Genomic DNA, 16,937 nt, shown 5'->3' with positions numbered 1-16,937 from the left:
GGGAGGAGAAACTGTTGATCACAAGGAATATTCTTGAGTAGTGTGGCTCTAGAGACCTCTATCATAGTCCACCTAAAGGTAAATCTTCAGAGCAGGGTTTACTAGGCTAAATAGTCAGAATTAGTATGTGAGCATGTTCGGCAACAACTCAAGAACAGAAGGTATTACACCTAGGTAAAAATGCACCTTAGTAGGTGGAAGACTACCTTCTCATCCCCCCCATCCCACCCCCTCCACCGCCCAATATGCCCAATATTTACAACATGGGAAACAAAAGTCTACCCATTATGCACTGAATAAACCAATATTACAAGTGTAATGATTTATGAGCAAACTATTCCCAACCTCTGCAAAGCTGTTTTAATACATAAATAAATAAATATGCTTGGCACCTTCACAATACTTCTCATCTTACATGGCTGCACTAGTATTAAGACATTCATCTGTCTTTGCAACACTGCTTAGAGGAGATCAAAGTGCCCCTGATTGTTGGCACCATTTCACGGATAGAGAAACTAAGGCAAAAGGTTAATAGAATTGTCCAAACACAACGTGTGTCAGGGTCAGGTCCGGCTCTAGGCACCAGCAAAGCAAGCAGTTGCTTGGGGCGGCAGATTTGCAAGGGGCGCAAGAATCCAGCATGGGAGCTGAGAACCAACAGGGGGCCCTGGGAGCTGTAGTTCCTTGGTTAGCTCCCTCCCTATAGAGCCAGCCCTGGAGCAGGGAAAGAACTACATTTCCCAGTATTCCCCTTGGCTACTAGCAACAGGAAAGGGTGGGGGAAGGAATATGGAACTGAAATCTGCAGCTTGCTGTGAATGGTAGGAACAGAGCCAGCTCTAGGTTTTTTGCCGCCCCTCCCCCCCCCCCGCACCCCTGTATTGCCCCAGCCCTGGACTCTCCCCCACCCACACCCCCTGCTGCCCCAGCTCTAGCCTCCCACCTGCACCCTCCTGCTGCCCCAGCCCTGGGCTCTCCCCCACCCACACCCCCTGCCCCCCACCTGCACTCCGCTGCTGCCCCAGTCCTGGGCTCTTCTCCCCCCCCCCCTCCCCCGGCACTCCCTGCTGCCCCAGCCCTGGGCTCTCCCCCATGATCCGCACCCCCCTGCCACCCCAGCGCTGGGCTCTCACCCCACCCGCACCTCCTGCCGCCCCAGCCCTGGGCTCTTTCCCCCCCGCATCTCCAGCCACCCCAGCTCTGGCCCCCATCCGCACCTCCTGCCACCCCAGCTCTGGGCTCTCCCCCGCCCACACCCCCTGCAGCCCCAGCTCTGGCCCCCACCTGCACTCCCCTGCTCCCCCAGCCCTGGGCTCTTCCCCTCCTCCCCCACACCTCCTGCCGCCCCAGCCCAGGGCTCTCCCCCAAAGAAGGAATTGGGGGGACTAAATGGACGGTGCACCTCTCTCTCTGAAGCCTAGCAAGGGAGGTATGTGAATCCCACTAGAATTTAAAATGAAAAGTAAGGAAGGGGAGGCTCTGGACCTGGGCAGCTTTAGATACAGTACCAGGCACTTAGGAGGATTTCCACTTCTGAGCCATGGAAGCAGAAATTGACTTTTCCTTTCCAGATATAGCTAATATTCAGAAAGGGAATCTAGCACCTGCCTTCCAGATTTGAACACCCTCAAAATTCAGGAGTGCTCAAGCTCAATTTGGGCCGCTGTTACTTCATTTCCCCCAAATCAAATATACTGATCCACTGTAACTTGCTGTAGAAAAAGTAGAATAAATTGAGCAAGAAATTCTTCCCAGTGGTTATTAGGACTGGAATTGCTATTTTCAACAGCCATTGCTTTTTTTTTTTTTTTTTAAGTTTTAGTTTTATTTGTTTAAAAGGAGGACCGTGATACTGCATTCCCCATAGAAACAAAGAATGGAACAAAAGAATAATAAAGGCACCTCAACTTTTCCTCATTTATGTAGGACAGTCTTATAATATGCATCCAGATATCCTCCAGTCACACAAGCTGAAAATTGTTCCACTTTACTACTGTTCTGTAACCATATGGGAACCAATCCTGTCTGTGTTCTGTGCACATCCAAAATTCCTGCTGAATGACCCGCCCTGGGAGCGAGAGTTACCAGTGACCCAGGGCTGGGGCGGCAGGAGGGTGCAGTTGGGGGGGGGGGGGGTGAGAGAGCCCAGGGCTGGGGTGGGGGGCAGCCCCAAATTTTTTTGCTTGGGGCAGCAAAAAAACCCAGAGCCGGCCCTGGTCAGGGTGAAAGCTAGAGTTAGAACTGGGCCTTGTTCCCAGTCCAGTGCTCAGACAACTGGCCCATCAGAATATATCCTTTACTGTAAATCCTTGTATTTCAAACTATTCTCATTGCTTACTCACATAGAAGATACCTGGTGAATATTATCCTAATACAGGGTGTCCTCGGACTTACAACACAATTCGTTCCTCAGATGTGCGTTGTAAGTTGAAATGTTGTAAGTGGAAACCGCTTTTCCCATAAGAATCAATGGTATGAAGGGGGATTGGTTTCTGAACCAAGACTTGATACGCTATTTTCACCACAATAACCCAGTTTTTTGTACTAAATGAATTATAGATTATAGACTAAAGTTGTAACGTCAATGTATTTACTGTACACTGTATTTTTGTAAACAGCATTCAAACAAACATATAAACTCCAATCTTGATTTTTTAAATTGTCACAGATGGAGAATCCACAACAACCCCAATGATTATTTGCACCATTAAACTTGCATGTAATTTCCAGTCTGAATTTGTCTAGCCTCAACTTCTACCCACTGGATCGTGTCATACCTTCCTTTGTTAGGCTGAATAGCCCATTATTAAATATTTGTTCCCCATGTAGATACTAACAGATTAATCACCCTTTAACCTTAGCTTTTTAAAGCTAAATAGACTGAGCTCCTTGAGTCTATCGTTATAAGGCACATTTTCTAATCTTTTAATCTTTCTTGTGACTCTTCTCTGAACCTTCTCCAATTTATCAACATCCTTCTTGAATTGTGGGCACCAGATCTGGACACAGTATTCCAGTGCCAAATAGAGAGGTAAAATAACCTCTCTACACAAGATTTCCCTGTATATACATCCTAGTTTCACATCAGCTCTTTTGGTCTCAACATTACATCACGTTCAGCTGATCATCCACAATGCACCCAAATCTTTTTCAGAGTCACTGCTTTCCCCATCCTATAACTATAGAGCCTACTTTCTTTGTGCCCAGATGAATACATTTAACTATAACATAACACACATTATTTTCTGGTACCCAGTTTACCAAGTGACCAAGATCGTTCTGAATCAGTGACCAGCAGTGTGGGAGTGGGCTCAGGGCTGGGGCTTGGAGGCATGAGGGCTCGGGGTGGGGCTGGAGATGAGGCGTTTGGGGTGCATGCTGTCCCAGGGCTGTGACAGGGAGAGAGAATTCCCCTCTATTGTCTCTCCCCGTAGCAGCACGGGGGCTGGGGGGAGAGCTGCCTCTCCCTGCCGCGGCAGCTCCAGGGCTGGGGCCACAGGATAGGCACCTCTCTTCTGTCTGTGGCAGGTCTGTGCCGGGGCTGGGGAAGAGGCGCATCTCCCCCAGCCGCGGCAGGTTCGTGCCTGGGGAGAGGTGCCTCTACCCCAGCCGTGGCAGGTCCGGGTCAGGCTTGGTTAGGTCCAGAGCTGGGGAAGAGGAATCTCTCCCCGATGCAGCCCTGAGAGCCTTTATTTTATTTTATTTTATTTTATTTAAGAGGCTGTTGCACGGCCGCGCAGCTTAGAGGTAATTTAGGTGACCAATCCTCTTCATTACTTACAATCCTCCCAATTTGTGTGTCATCTGCAAACTGAAATAGAGTAGAGCCAAGAACCTATCCATGTGGGACCCCACTGGAAGCAGACCCACCCAATGATGATTCCCCATTTACGGTTACATTTTGAGACCTATCACTTAGCCAGTTTATATTCCATTTAACGTGTATCATGTTAATTTTATATCTGTCTAGTTTCTTAGTTTCGGGTGGTACCAAGTCAAAGTCAAAGTCCATTAAGTCAACACTATTACCTTTATCAACCAAATTTGTAATCTCATCTGAAAAAGATAAAGTTAGGGAAAACCTAGATCCTGTCAAACTACATAGCAGAATACACCCACGTTCACATCTATAATATCATGGCAAAATTCACATAGCAGCGTTGTATGTGAAGTTATAAACATAAGCTGAAATCATGACTAAAATATGTTTTCCAGATAAGTCTGGGGAGTGGTCAAACTAGTTCCTCAAAAACAAAGGGTAAGCTGATGTCTCAGCCAGGTGTAAACGATGCTGATGGGCCATTACTTGCTAAGGGGACATTCTTTGTCAGGAAAGGGAGGGGGGCAAAAATATACATCTTAAAGAAACAGCATTGAGTTTCCTTCCACACAGACTTCCTATCACCTTGCTCCCAGCTGGAAATGCTTCTCAAAGGGGGGTATAGAAGAAAAGGAGGGGCAGATACCCCAAGACATCCCTCTCTCTCTCCCTGCCCATCACTTTCACTGCACCTGAAAAGACAAAGGAAGCAGCCATTGGACATTGGGAGCAGGGTTTATTGGTCATATATTATGTTTAGAAATTCAAGTATGTTTTAGTACTGGCAGTATAAGACCTCCCACATCATTCAAATTGAAAACCCCCATGATCATGCATCTTTTTTTCTCGACACATTATAGATAGGTGCTTAAGGAAGCAGCCATCCTGTTCCCTAGTGTGACTGTAGCAGACGGGAACCAGTACCCCCATCTTGTGCTGTGTTAGGACATTGGTCCATAAGCATTAAAGATCATTTCCTTCCACATTATCAGTGATTCAAACAGGTAAGAGCATTTTTGACAGAAAGCCACTCCCTTTCCTCTCCCCCCCCCCCAATCCTTGCTAAATAATTGATTGTAATATTCCAATTGTGTGACTCGTCCCACCAGGTTTCGTAATACCAGCTAGATTGAATTTATGCTCATAAACAAGCAATTCCAGTTTGTCTTGTTTATTACTCAGGCTCCTAGCATTGGTGTATAAGCAAACATGAACTATCACCAACAAGTCTTTCTCCGTCGACCTCAGAAGCCTATCCAATCTTAGAGTGATGTCTCGTGTCTTGGCTGCAGGACACAAGCATGCCATCCTGCTGTTCGCCTAGCCCTTGCAGAGTGTTCTGAATCTCCAACAAGGATTTTCTGTCGATCTTCGATGGTTTGAGAACTCTGCAGGCAAACTTGATTTTCTTACAAGTTGAGTCAAGCTGCATTCCACATGTGCCCCTTACATCTCTCCATTCCCTTGGACATGAGAGTTATCTTCCATAGTTCCCATGTTGAGAACCTGGCATCTATTTGAAACTTTTAGCCATTTGGAATTCCTCCTCTTTTCTTCTCTCTCCGGTGACCATTGTCTTACTATCCTCACTTGTCTCCAAAGGTGTAGAATGCCGCCATGACATCTTGCCTCTATTGGTTACAAACTGCCAGGCCTCCTCTCTGACTTCCTCGCTCACCTATTCCTTTGTGGTCAGCTCCATTCTTACTTGAACCTGGGTGTAGTGTCTCAGCAGAGGGGTTCCTCTCCCTCCGGGTCTGTGGGAGGCCACTCCGTCCACTACACTGGGGTACTGATGTTTCCCAAACATGGTTTTCTAGAAACTCTTCAGCTTCTCTGATTCTTAGGAGCATCTCAAGGTGCTCATCCAAACCAAGAATCTTTTCCTTCAGCACAGCCAAAAACTTGCACTTCACATACGGGACTTCTGGCTTCAAGCTGGAAAGAGAACATGGCACATCTATTGCAGGTCACAACACCATTCTCTCTCAGTTTTCAGGATGTAGCTGGACTATTAGGAAGATCTTAAAAAGGCACACAAAGCCAATTGGAGTTGGGCACCTAGGTACCATTTGTTTCTTTGAAAAATCGTTTAGCTATAGGAAGTCCTTTAACTACCAAAGTATTTCTGCATAGCACTCAGGAGGTATTTATAGCTTCAACTTTCAATTGGGAGCAAAAACAACCACCACAAATAAATGAGTAAAAGTGGGAAGTAAACTTTAAGGTATCCTGAATGGACATCCCATTAGAAATTTGACCCTCAAAACAGTTCCATAGTTGGTCACCCATGACAAACAACAATACAACTTCCCCAAGGACCCAGTCAAAAAGTCAGCTGATGAACATATGTATTTCATTACCTGATATTAAATAGTTATGTGGTACCGTACCTATTATCTTATTATAATAATTGACTAGTCTATATGTAGAATGAGGAAAAGGGAAAACATTAATAACGCTGGGGACAGAAGGCAGTAGGCATGAAATCCATATGCAAATTACATTCCTCCAGGTATCAGTTGGCTTTGTAGTTGGAGGTTAGATATTTTAATGTTAATTTATGCATACAAGAAATTAATTTATCACACTGTTGTTTTCAGAGAGAGAACTGAAGACAAAATACAGAAGTTCTTCCCAACCACATTATCAAATTCATATAACTAACAACATTGTTCTATCTGTGGAAAACTTTTCAGATGCTCATACTGGAAGGATACAGAAAATTGACTACTTGGGCCTGGTCCACACTAACCCCCCACTTCGAACTAAGGTATGCAAATTCAGCTATGTTAATAACGTAGCTGAATTCGAAGTACCTTAGTTCGAACTTACCGCGGGTCCAGACGCGGCAGGCAGGCTCCCTCGTTGATGCCATGTACTCCTCTCACCGAGCTGGAGTACCGGCGTCGACGGCGAGCACTTACGGGATCGATCCGGGATCGATTTATCGTGTCTAGACAAGATGCGATAAATCGATCCCAGAAGATCGATTGCTTACCGCCGGACCCGGAGGTAAGTGTAGACCTACCCTTGAAATAATGCTTACCAGGGATACAGCACAGTGCAGAATGATTGGGGCCTAATTTTTTATTTAAGATTTATTAATGTAAACCAACTATGTACACCTGGAATAAAAAAGGTTATTTCTGTAACAATATTTGGAAGAGTTTCCAATTGTGTGGTGTGCATTTCTCCCCCATTTCTTTTTTTCTCCCTAAAGAGAGAAAAAATTTCTTGCTGCATTTTATTCACAAGAAAAAAAATTCTATCTTGCAAGAAGCATGAGACAAATGAGCATAACTGTGGTTTTCTGTAAATTTTTAAATATCTATCTATTGTGGAGCACTCTCCCTAGGAATCTTTGTAGTTTATGCATCTTAGATTTCTGTGTATTATATAAAAAAAATAACACACTACCCTCACTAGTGTACTCAATATTTCTGTTATTCTGTTTAAGTTCTAGTGGAGTCGGCTCTCAGGCAGAACCTATAAATTACCACATGTTGTCAAGCATAACAGCTTACAGTCAGCTGGTTCTGATCTGTGAGCCGGTCTGCTGTTCACGCATTCTAGGCACATCAGTGAGGGTATTGAAAGGACTAGAGAATGTTTGTTTATTGGATGAATCCAAGAATTCTGAGTACAGGACAAGCAGCCAGTAACTCTTAAAAGATACATTGTCAAGTATTTTTAAGCTTACTTATGCTTTTCATTGGTACAAGTAATCTCTCACCTACCACATATCACTGCTAGATAACACAGACTAGACCGATCTGCTTGTCAGAAAGCATGCTAACTAAGTGAAATATTTGAAGTCTCTGAAATAACGAACAGTATAAGTTCTAAACTAATTTTTTTATCCTTTTCAAAATGGTTTAGCATGATTCAGGTTGATTATAATATTTAGAGGTTCTTTGCTGCAAATAAGCTTGGTGAAAAAAATCCTAGTTCTACCATTTCCGACTTTCCAATTAATAAACAAAATTTCTTCCCCTTCCTTCCTGATCCAGACTGTATGGAATTAAAATAAGTAAGTAGGAGACTTTTTAAAAAAAAATTGGTTTGGTTTGTGTGTGTCAGGTTATTTAGGAGCTCCTTAACTCAAAGCATTCAGAAGTGAGGGGAAAACAAAGGGCTTGGCTACACTTGCGAGTTAGAGCACATTAAAGCAGCCCCGGGTGCCCTAGCTTACTAACCGTCCACACTGGCAAGGCACGTAGAGCGCTCTGACTCCAGAGCTAGAGCGCTTCTGGTACTCCATCTTGGCGAGAAGATTAACACTTGGTGTGCATTGGCTGAAACGCCCGGGCGTCAGTGTGAACGAGGTGTTGCATTACTGCACTCTGATCAGCCTCCGGAAATGCCCCATAATCCTCTTAAGTCAAGTGGCCACTCTTATCATTGTTTTGGAATCACTGCAGGCATGCCGATATGCCCTTTGAAAGCTCTGTTTCTGACAGCCGGCATGTTTATCTGCTCTGAGACAAAGCAACCACTACTGTGGAATGCTGTGAGTGAGACAGGCCCCCAAAACCCACTCTCTTTCCCCCCACATACACACAACAAACTCCCTGTCACACTCCACTCCATCTCCACCCATTTGAAAAGCACGTTGCAGCCACTTGCATGCTGGTATAGCTACCACAATGCACTGCTCTCTGTGGTCGTTGCAAGAGTTGCTAATGTGGCCATGCCAGTGCGCTTGCAGCTGTCAGTGTGGACAGATTGCAGCACTTTCCCTACTGCACTCTAAGAAGGCTGGTTTAACTCAAAGCCCTCTACATCTGCAAGTGTTGCCATGCCCAAAAAGTAATTAACTATTGATAACGTGGGTCAAATCCTAGATTCTTATTATTCTTTACTAAGGTGCCAAGCCTACAAATTAGTTTATCTACATGCAAAGTCCCCTTGACTTCAATGGAATTACTCACATGCTTAAAGTTAAAAATATGTGCCTACAGACCTTCATCTACCAATACAACTGGTTGCAGTAATCAATTCATATTTATACTCACACACACATTGGTATAATCAGAAATGTATAACATAATTGGCTCTTAGAAACATGCTTTTCTCCTCTGCTCCCCCACCACACACACACACACACACACACACACACACCCCGCCACTGCCAAGAAATTTTGAAAGCTAAAGTGTTACAAAGAATCACTTTTGACTTCCAAATAACTGCTACTTTTCTGAAATTTTATCAGAAAAGCAATGCAATGTAGCCACCCTTTTTCTCTTCAGTTGTCTGCCATCAGTTAAATATAGGAGGCATTTCCAGTACAGAGGAGGACTGGAATATCACACGAAAAGATCTGGAGGGCCTTGAAAACTGCAGTACTAGAAATGGGATGAAATTTTATAGTGCAAAGTCATACACCTAGCGACTAACAGCAAGAATTTTTGCTAAAAGCTATGGACATATCTGTGATGCTGATAAACCAAGTGCCAGCTCTGGTCAAGGCTGTAAAAACTGACAAACTCATACCTGGAAACCAGACCTGTTAATTTATGTGTTAGTGTTGCTCAAAATATGTATGAGTCTTATAAGAATGTATTTAGTGTTTAGACTTTATAGAATATTTGTAAGGTGCTGCAAGTATTACTCTTATTTGTAATGTCTGTATCCCATGCTACGAGGAAATATGTAAGCTGTGCATTATAACTTTGGGAACATTTGCCCTACACTTGCAAACTCAGATGGGAAAAGTCCTCTTCTTCCCCCGCCCCTCTCCGCCCAGCACAGAAGAACTGTCAACATCAGATAGGCCAACAAGGAGCATTGCAATTCAAAAGATTGGTGAATGGGTCTATTACATTATTATTGCCTATTACATGCAAGTAAGCATCTCCTATGGACTTGGAGACTAAATAAAGGAAATAAAACAAAGACAGGAAAATTTTCCATCTCTTTGCTGTTTGAACTCCCACTCTGTCAGAAATATTAACTTGAAGCCCTGGGTCCATCCTGAAAGACATTTTGAATTGACAGGTCATTACAACAACACTATCACTCTTAGGATTTAGATTGCAATTCATTTGCGTGTATAGGTTTGCTTGCTTTAACATGTAAATAGCTCATTCCTTTTTCCTAGTTAATAAACCTTTAAATAGTTTATTACAGGATTGGCTACAGGCATTGTCTTTGGTGTATTATGTAAGGTACTAATTGATCTGGGGTACGCGACTGGTCTCTGACTATGGTGTGATTTTTGGTGTAAGGAACCATTTACCACTATATCCAGCTTGCCTAGATAGCAAGCTAGACTGGAGAATCTAAGGAGACTGTCTGTGACTCCATGGTAAGACTGTTACAGTGATCCAGGAGTTCACATTTGTCACTGGCTTGGTGAAATCTAATTATAGAACACCCCACCACTTTGGGGTGCCTGTCCTGTTTTTCACAGTCTGCCCTGAGGTAGGCATTCACAGTCACTAGCCAGTCCAGACAGTGTGACAATATCAATAAGAAGCAACAGAGGAGGAAAAAGACCTGGGTGTATTGGTTGATCACAGGATGATTAAATATCAGGAAAAATTTCCTAACTGTAAGAATAGTAGGACATTGGAACAAACTGCCTAGGGATGTTGTGGAAGCTTCTTCACTGGAGGTTTTCAAAAAGAGGCTGGATAGCAATCTGTCTTGGATGGTTTAGACACAACAATACTGCATCTTGGCATGGGGGGGTTAGAGTAGATTACCCTGGTGGTCCCTTCTAATCCTATGGTTCTATGACTATGTGCCACCAATGTAATGCGGCTGTGAAAAAAAGGCTAATGCAATCATATGGCCCATCAGGTAAGATAAGGTATTTCCAATAGAGACAGGAAAGAGAGTTCACATGATATGTGTGCAATTCTGGTCTCCCATGTTTAAGAAAGATGAATTCAAACTGGAACAGGTGCAGAGAAGGGCTACTAAGATAATCATAGGAATGGAATACCTAACTTATGAGAGGAGATTCAAGGAGCTTGGCTTGTTGAGCCTAACCAAACAAAGGCTGAGGGGAGATATGATTGCTCTTTATAAATACACCAGAGGGATAAATACCAAGGAGGGAGCAGCAGAGGCAAAAAACCTACTAAATTCAAGACTCAGTTTCATAAGTTTATGTAGAAGATAGTATGATAAGTGCCTACACTGGCATATAGCTGATCTGCCACGGCTAATAACAAATATCTCCAACAGCTGGTGATGGAAAATTGGGTGGGGAGGGCTCTGAGTTACTACAGAGAATTCTTTCCCAGGTGTCTGACTGGTAGGTCTTGCCAACATGGATATAAACTGGTCAACAACTTTAGGCTTGAAATTAGATGAAGGTTTCTAACTATCAGAGAAGAGAAGTTCTGGAACAGCCTTCCAAGGAGAGTAGTAGAGGCAAAAAAATGTAACTGGCTTCAAAGACTGAGTTTAATAAGCTTATGGAGGTGATGGCATGAGGAGATGGACCATATGCCATCGTAGACAATCTGCGACTGCTATTAGCAAATATCCCCAACAGCTGGAGATCGGACACTAGATGGGGAGGAGTCTGAGTTACTACAGAGTATTCTTTCCCAGGTGTCTGGGTGGTGGGCCTTGCTGATACACTCAGGGTCCAACTGATCACCATATTTGGGTTGGGAAGGAATTTTCCTCTACATCAGATTGGCAGAGACCCCGGGGTGGGGAAGGGTGTGTGTCACTTTCCTCTGCAGCATGGGGCCTGGGTCACTTACTGTTTTAAACTAGAGTAAATGGTGGATTTATTTTACACTGTAAGCCAAAGGAAAATGTTTCTCTTAATAAAAGCCATATCCACAAATACAAGGTAAACAGTCATATACCCATCTGCAGCTCCTTCTTTTATATAATAGTGTCAGTATTTTCAAACTTGAATGCTTAAAAACTTGAATTTGTGCCAATTGGCCTGATTTTCAAGAGTGCTGGGCATCCACAATACCAGTGAAGTCCATGGGAATAATTTAATTATTTAGGTGCCTAATTACAGATTTGGATGTTTAGCTTTAACTGTCCAAGTTTTAAAATGTTAGCCTACATGATTTATATTTTAAAAATAAGTTTATATTTCATCCTAACCCTGCACATCTGTACAGTGCTAGTGTAGTGAACAATTATTCATCTAATTTGTTGTTCTCCTATATATTTTGGTTTGCTAAAGGACTGCAGGGACTGGCATGCCTTCTTAGGCTGTGCTGTTTACTGGATGGTTTTGTTGCAGCTTCATTGAGGTGACTTGCAATTCCTCACAAATAAACAAAAATACATGCAAATTATTTCTACTTTGCATGGTCAGAAGGCTGCAGCCCTATTTGGGAGAGGTCCTAAGCTAGCATGGATTTACTTTAACTGTAAGAACACATTGTTAAAGAATAGTTATGCCTACAAAGAGCTTCCAGTCTAATTAGACAACACAAACAAAAGGTGGGAGGAGAAGCTGCAAGGACTTGCCCAAAGCTGCACAGCAGATCAGTAACAAAGCCAGGAACAAACCCGGGTCTCCTGACTCTTAGCCCCTTATGTTATTTATGTTCTTTACCAGACCATGCTGTGTCTCAACTTCTCAGTTTACAGTTGTCAGAGTTAAGAATGTTTGTTGCAGTATGATCCACAGTTCTTTGGTTTATTTCTTTACATTTATATGGCTGCATTGAGGATGACTGTTTGTTAGAGAGACAGTTACGGTGTTGACGTGGTTGAGTATTAAGGCAGCAGAGAAGCAATGCCTGGCTATTGCTGTCAGCTGGGGAACGACTGTTGCCTTAACTTGTGGTTTGTTTTTGTTGTTTGCAGTGTTAAAAGGAAATATGCTTGCGTAAACTGAGATCAAAGTTAATGACTATTTTGGGGGGACAGGTGGTAGTGGGGATAATAAAAGGTTTAATTTCTGCAAATGAAAATGAGATAATCTTGACTTCCAGGCACTCAGCAGATACATAGTATTTACTGCTCCCAAACTACTGAAATAGCAAACTGGAGTATATATGCTTTAATACTGTTTATAGTTTAAACTGTCTTCTCAAAGTGGTACTGTTGAGAGCATGCATAGCAGTGTGGTATATAACATACTGTGTTTCCAAATGGAACATAGAACTTCTATGAGGCTCAGTATATAGGCACCTGTTTAAAGTCTGCAACATATTTTAGTGCCAGGAACACTTGCGTGATCATTTAATTGGAGTGTGAGAGAAATGATTCTCAGTCTAAATAGTGGGGCTTGCCTTTACTTTGTATTAAACAAATAGATCTCTCCTATCTTCAACTACCACTAGAAGAACACAGCTGGGACTATTGGCTTCTTAAAAGAATAGCAAATGACAGTGTTTACTCATCTTTTTTGTAAGAACCCACAGTTCCAGAAATTAAGTTATCCTATCAACATCTAATTAAATTGGTATCAGCTGAGTTTTAATGGAATGCAAGACAATCTAAAGTAGTCTGCAGATGAGTGATATTCAGTATATATTACTGATTTATGGTAACACTGTAACAAAAATGCCACATATTACATGTGCTAATATGATTTCTAAATCACTTTTCTGGGACTTAGAATTTGTTTTAATTTCTACTCAAAACCCTAGACTAAAAAATATAGGTAGTATCATACTATTGTTTCATTATTGTACAGCATCATGTAAATTGATACAAAGCTCCTTGAATTCATAGGCTGCCCTCGTGCATTTTAGAAGTGGTTTGATATTTTGATTGTATGGATAATTGCATGAGAGAGAAATTGTATTGTTTTTTCCTACAGTAACTGAGCACCAGCATCTGTGATATGGAAACATGACCTAGTTCATGAAGAGCAGATGTGAACAGTAAGATCAGAACAGATGTATTCTTTAAAGCAGCTAGTCCCACCATATGTAAAGTTAGTGTTTCTATGTCAGTCAACACACAAGGGGAGGATTTTAAAAAGTACTCAGCATTGGCTAAAATGTTACCATTGACATCAGTGGAAATAAACTGAACTGATTTCAACGTGAGTGGTGTTAGGTCCACACAATTTTTTTTGTAAATCCCAACCCAAATGTTTAGAAGATTTATTGGGGGGGGGGGGGGGGAAGCGGGAAATTCAGGAAAATTGCCTTTTTTAAAAACAAAGTGCAGGATTGTGGAGTTATTTGTAAACGGCTTTTGGTATCCCACACCTTGTTTCAGCAAAGCACTTAAGTGTGTGCTCAACTTTCAAGCCAGTGCTTCAGTCCATCCCTATCTGGCAAAGCAATTAAGCATAGACTTAAAGTTACGCACAACTACAGTATAACATCTTAATTTGGCATACAGACCTGTTAATGCCCCAGTGCATCTTAATATGATATATCATACTTATATAGTGGAGGAGGCAACTTTTCTCAGTGGACTAGGAATCAGAAGACCTGGTTTCTAACCCCCAATCTGTGCTGGACTTTTCATTTAACTCTCTAACTCAGTTAGACATGCTATGTACATGCTGAACAGTCCTAACACCATTGTAATGAACTGGCTTATGTGCAGCGTATACCTGTACAATTGCCCTTTCCTGGATGTAATGTGTCCCTGCAGCTCATCATTCCTACTGGCTGGGCTAGTGGAGCAGTTGGGTAGAGAACTGAATGTCATTAGTTCTATTCCCCATACTGGCAGAACGCAGTTGGCTGACAGTGTGGTGTGTGTATGTACGCAGCAATGGATCATTACACACCATAACCACTCCTTTGAAACCATTATAAGATCAATGTTGTGCTGCTCCAAAGGTACTGTTAGGTGTTTTGACACTAGAACCTCAGTATACTTTGCTAAATGAAGCAAAGCAGTATGGATTGAATTGGGAAACGTGGAATCAAAAGCACTAAGATCAGTGATAAAACCCCTGGCCTTTTCAAGTCTTTCTTTTCATGCTGCTCTGAACATTTAAAATATTGCACAGGCTGTCCTGCCCGGTGGCACAACAAACATGGTCTTAATAAGTGGGCAAGTTCCCAAGAAACAGAAAGAAGCCTTTTCTCAAACCATATTTAACATGCTTATAAAACAAATGGTCTATTGCAGAACCAACTCCTCCTCAGACACAAAATTCATACAGGAGATTAGGCTCACCAGAGGCCAGTTTTTGAAAAAAGTACTCTTTTGTAGGACTGTTGACATGAGTACTTAAACATGGGTGAGGCCTTAATTATTGGGATAGAATCAGGGAGGTAAATAGATCAGCAGGCTGGATGCAAAATGTTTGTACTAGCTAGGGAAAGGGGGAACACCCAGGGAACCATTTACAATTAACAGTATAACGATGGGTAAAATAAACCTGCAACATAAGGTGATAAAGAGTATGGCCCTGTCTACAGTGGCAAAGTAGCTTTCTGCGTTGTAAAGCAGTAAAACAGCTTTCTGTGTTGTAACTCCCAAGGTGTACACACTGCCAAGCCACTTAGCGCACAGAAACTGCACAGTTGCAGCGCTGTAAAAAACCAACAACACCCTGATGAGAGGCGTACAGCTTTCTGCGCTGGGGGTACAGCACTGCGGTACCAGTGTAGACACCCTGGTTGACTACAGTGCTGTGATTGGCCTCCAGAAGGTGTTCTTGCCTCTCTGGTCATTGGTTTGAACTCTACTGCCCTGCCCTCAAGTGACCAACCATCATCCCCACCCCGTAAATTCCTTTGGAATTTTGAAAGTCCCCTTCCTGTTTGCTCGATGATGCGTACAGTGGTCTCAGCACCTCTTTCCAGGTGGCCATGCCTGCTCCATGCACCAGGCGATCCTCCACTTGGAGCAATGCTGAGCTGCTGGACCTCATCAACATTTGGGGAGAGGAGGCTGTCCAGTCCCAGCTGCGCTCCCACTGTAGGAATTATGATACCTACAGACAGATTTCATGATGCAAGACAGAAAGGGGCCATGACCGAGACACACTGCAGTGCAGCGTCTTATTGAAGGAGCTGCGGAACGCCTACCACAAGGCGCAGGAGGCCAGTTCTACAAAGAGCTGGACATGATACTTGGTGGCAACCACACCTCCACTGCGAAGGCCACTGTGGATACTTCGGTGGCTTGCATGCCAGTCGAGAGTGGACCAAGTCAGGAGAAGGAAATCTTCCACGAGGATTTGGAGGGGAAGGGGGACACAGAGGCAGAGGATGACTCGGAGGTCAGAGATGCATACAGCCAGGAGCTCTTTTCTACCCCAGAGGAGGCTAGCCAGTCACAGCTGTCAGATCTTGGCAAAGCCCAAACAGGAGAGGAGGCCCCTGGTAAGTGGATTTGATTTTGGGAATCACTGAAGCGAGTTGTTGGGGGCAGGAGGGTTGCAGAAAGCAGGCTTGGGTCTGTATGATGCACATACCACCGCATGCCTAGTCTGAACAGCGGTACAGGCTGTTGATAGACTCCCTCACTTCACGGGAATCTCCCTCAAAGATCTCCAGGAAACTCTCGCAGAGATACTGGGCAATCCATTGCCGCAGGTTCCTCAGCAGTGCTGCTTTGTTTCTTGCCCCATTAACAGTAACATTCCTGCACCACTGTGCCGTCATTGGGGGGGAGGTGGAAGGACCATTACTGCACACCGGCGAGCTGCATAGGGGCCAGGGCAGAAGCCGCAGGCTTGGAGAAGACCCTCCCTTGATTCCCTGCTCACTCTCACCAGCGAGATATCTTCCATAACGATCACATCCTGTGGAAAAAGTGGGGACAGGAATGATTATCAGGGCCCCCCTACAGTGCTGGCTCTCCCCAAGAGCCACATGCTCTGTGTACAGTTGGGTCGGGGAGCACTGATTTCCCCTGCCGCTACTCACCATTTTGGGGGTCTTAGGACTCTTGTGTGCTTGCCTGGGGTCAGCCAGTTAGTGACAGGTATGTGAATACTGACTGTGTTTTAAATCACTGAATCAGTGTTCTTTGTGTTGCAAACATTACTGCTTCTGTAAAATGTTGCGTTCTGGCTTCACAGAGATGACCTTGGGACCCCAGCCTCCCTCTTTTTTATCGGCGACTGAATGGCTGTGCAGAATTAGAAAGCGGCCAAGAAGAACTAAGGAGGACTTTCTCCATGAGGTTATGATGCACTCTGCCGCCAAGAAAAAGGAATTGAAGGAGTAGTGGGACAGCAAGAAGAGGGACCAA

General features: G+C 43.6%; 1 protein-coding gene across 3 annotated transcripts in view; it reads right to left on the bottom strand.

The window, feature by feature from the left end:
* The window catches only part of NRG3 (neuregulin 3), a 946,990-nt gene that overhangs the window by 593,799 nt on the left and 336,254 nt on the right, over positions 1-16,937 (bottom strand). The gene's annotated exons all lie outside the window — the stretch shown is intronic.

The sequence above is a fragment of the Chrysemys picta genome, chromosome 7, assembly GCF_011386835.1.
Source record: "Chrysemys picta bellii isolate R12L10 chromosome 7, ASM1138683v2, whole genome shotgun sequence".
Lineage (NCBI taxonomy): Eukaryota > Metazoa > Chordata > Testudines > Emydidae > Chrysemys > Chrysemys picta.
Note: the sequence above shows the minus strand (reverse complement) of the source record. Positions and strands in the feature narration are given on the sequence as shown.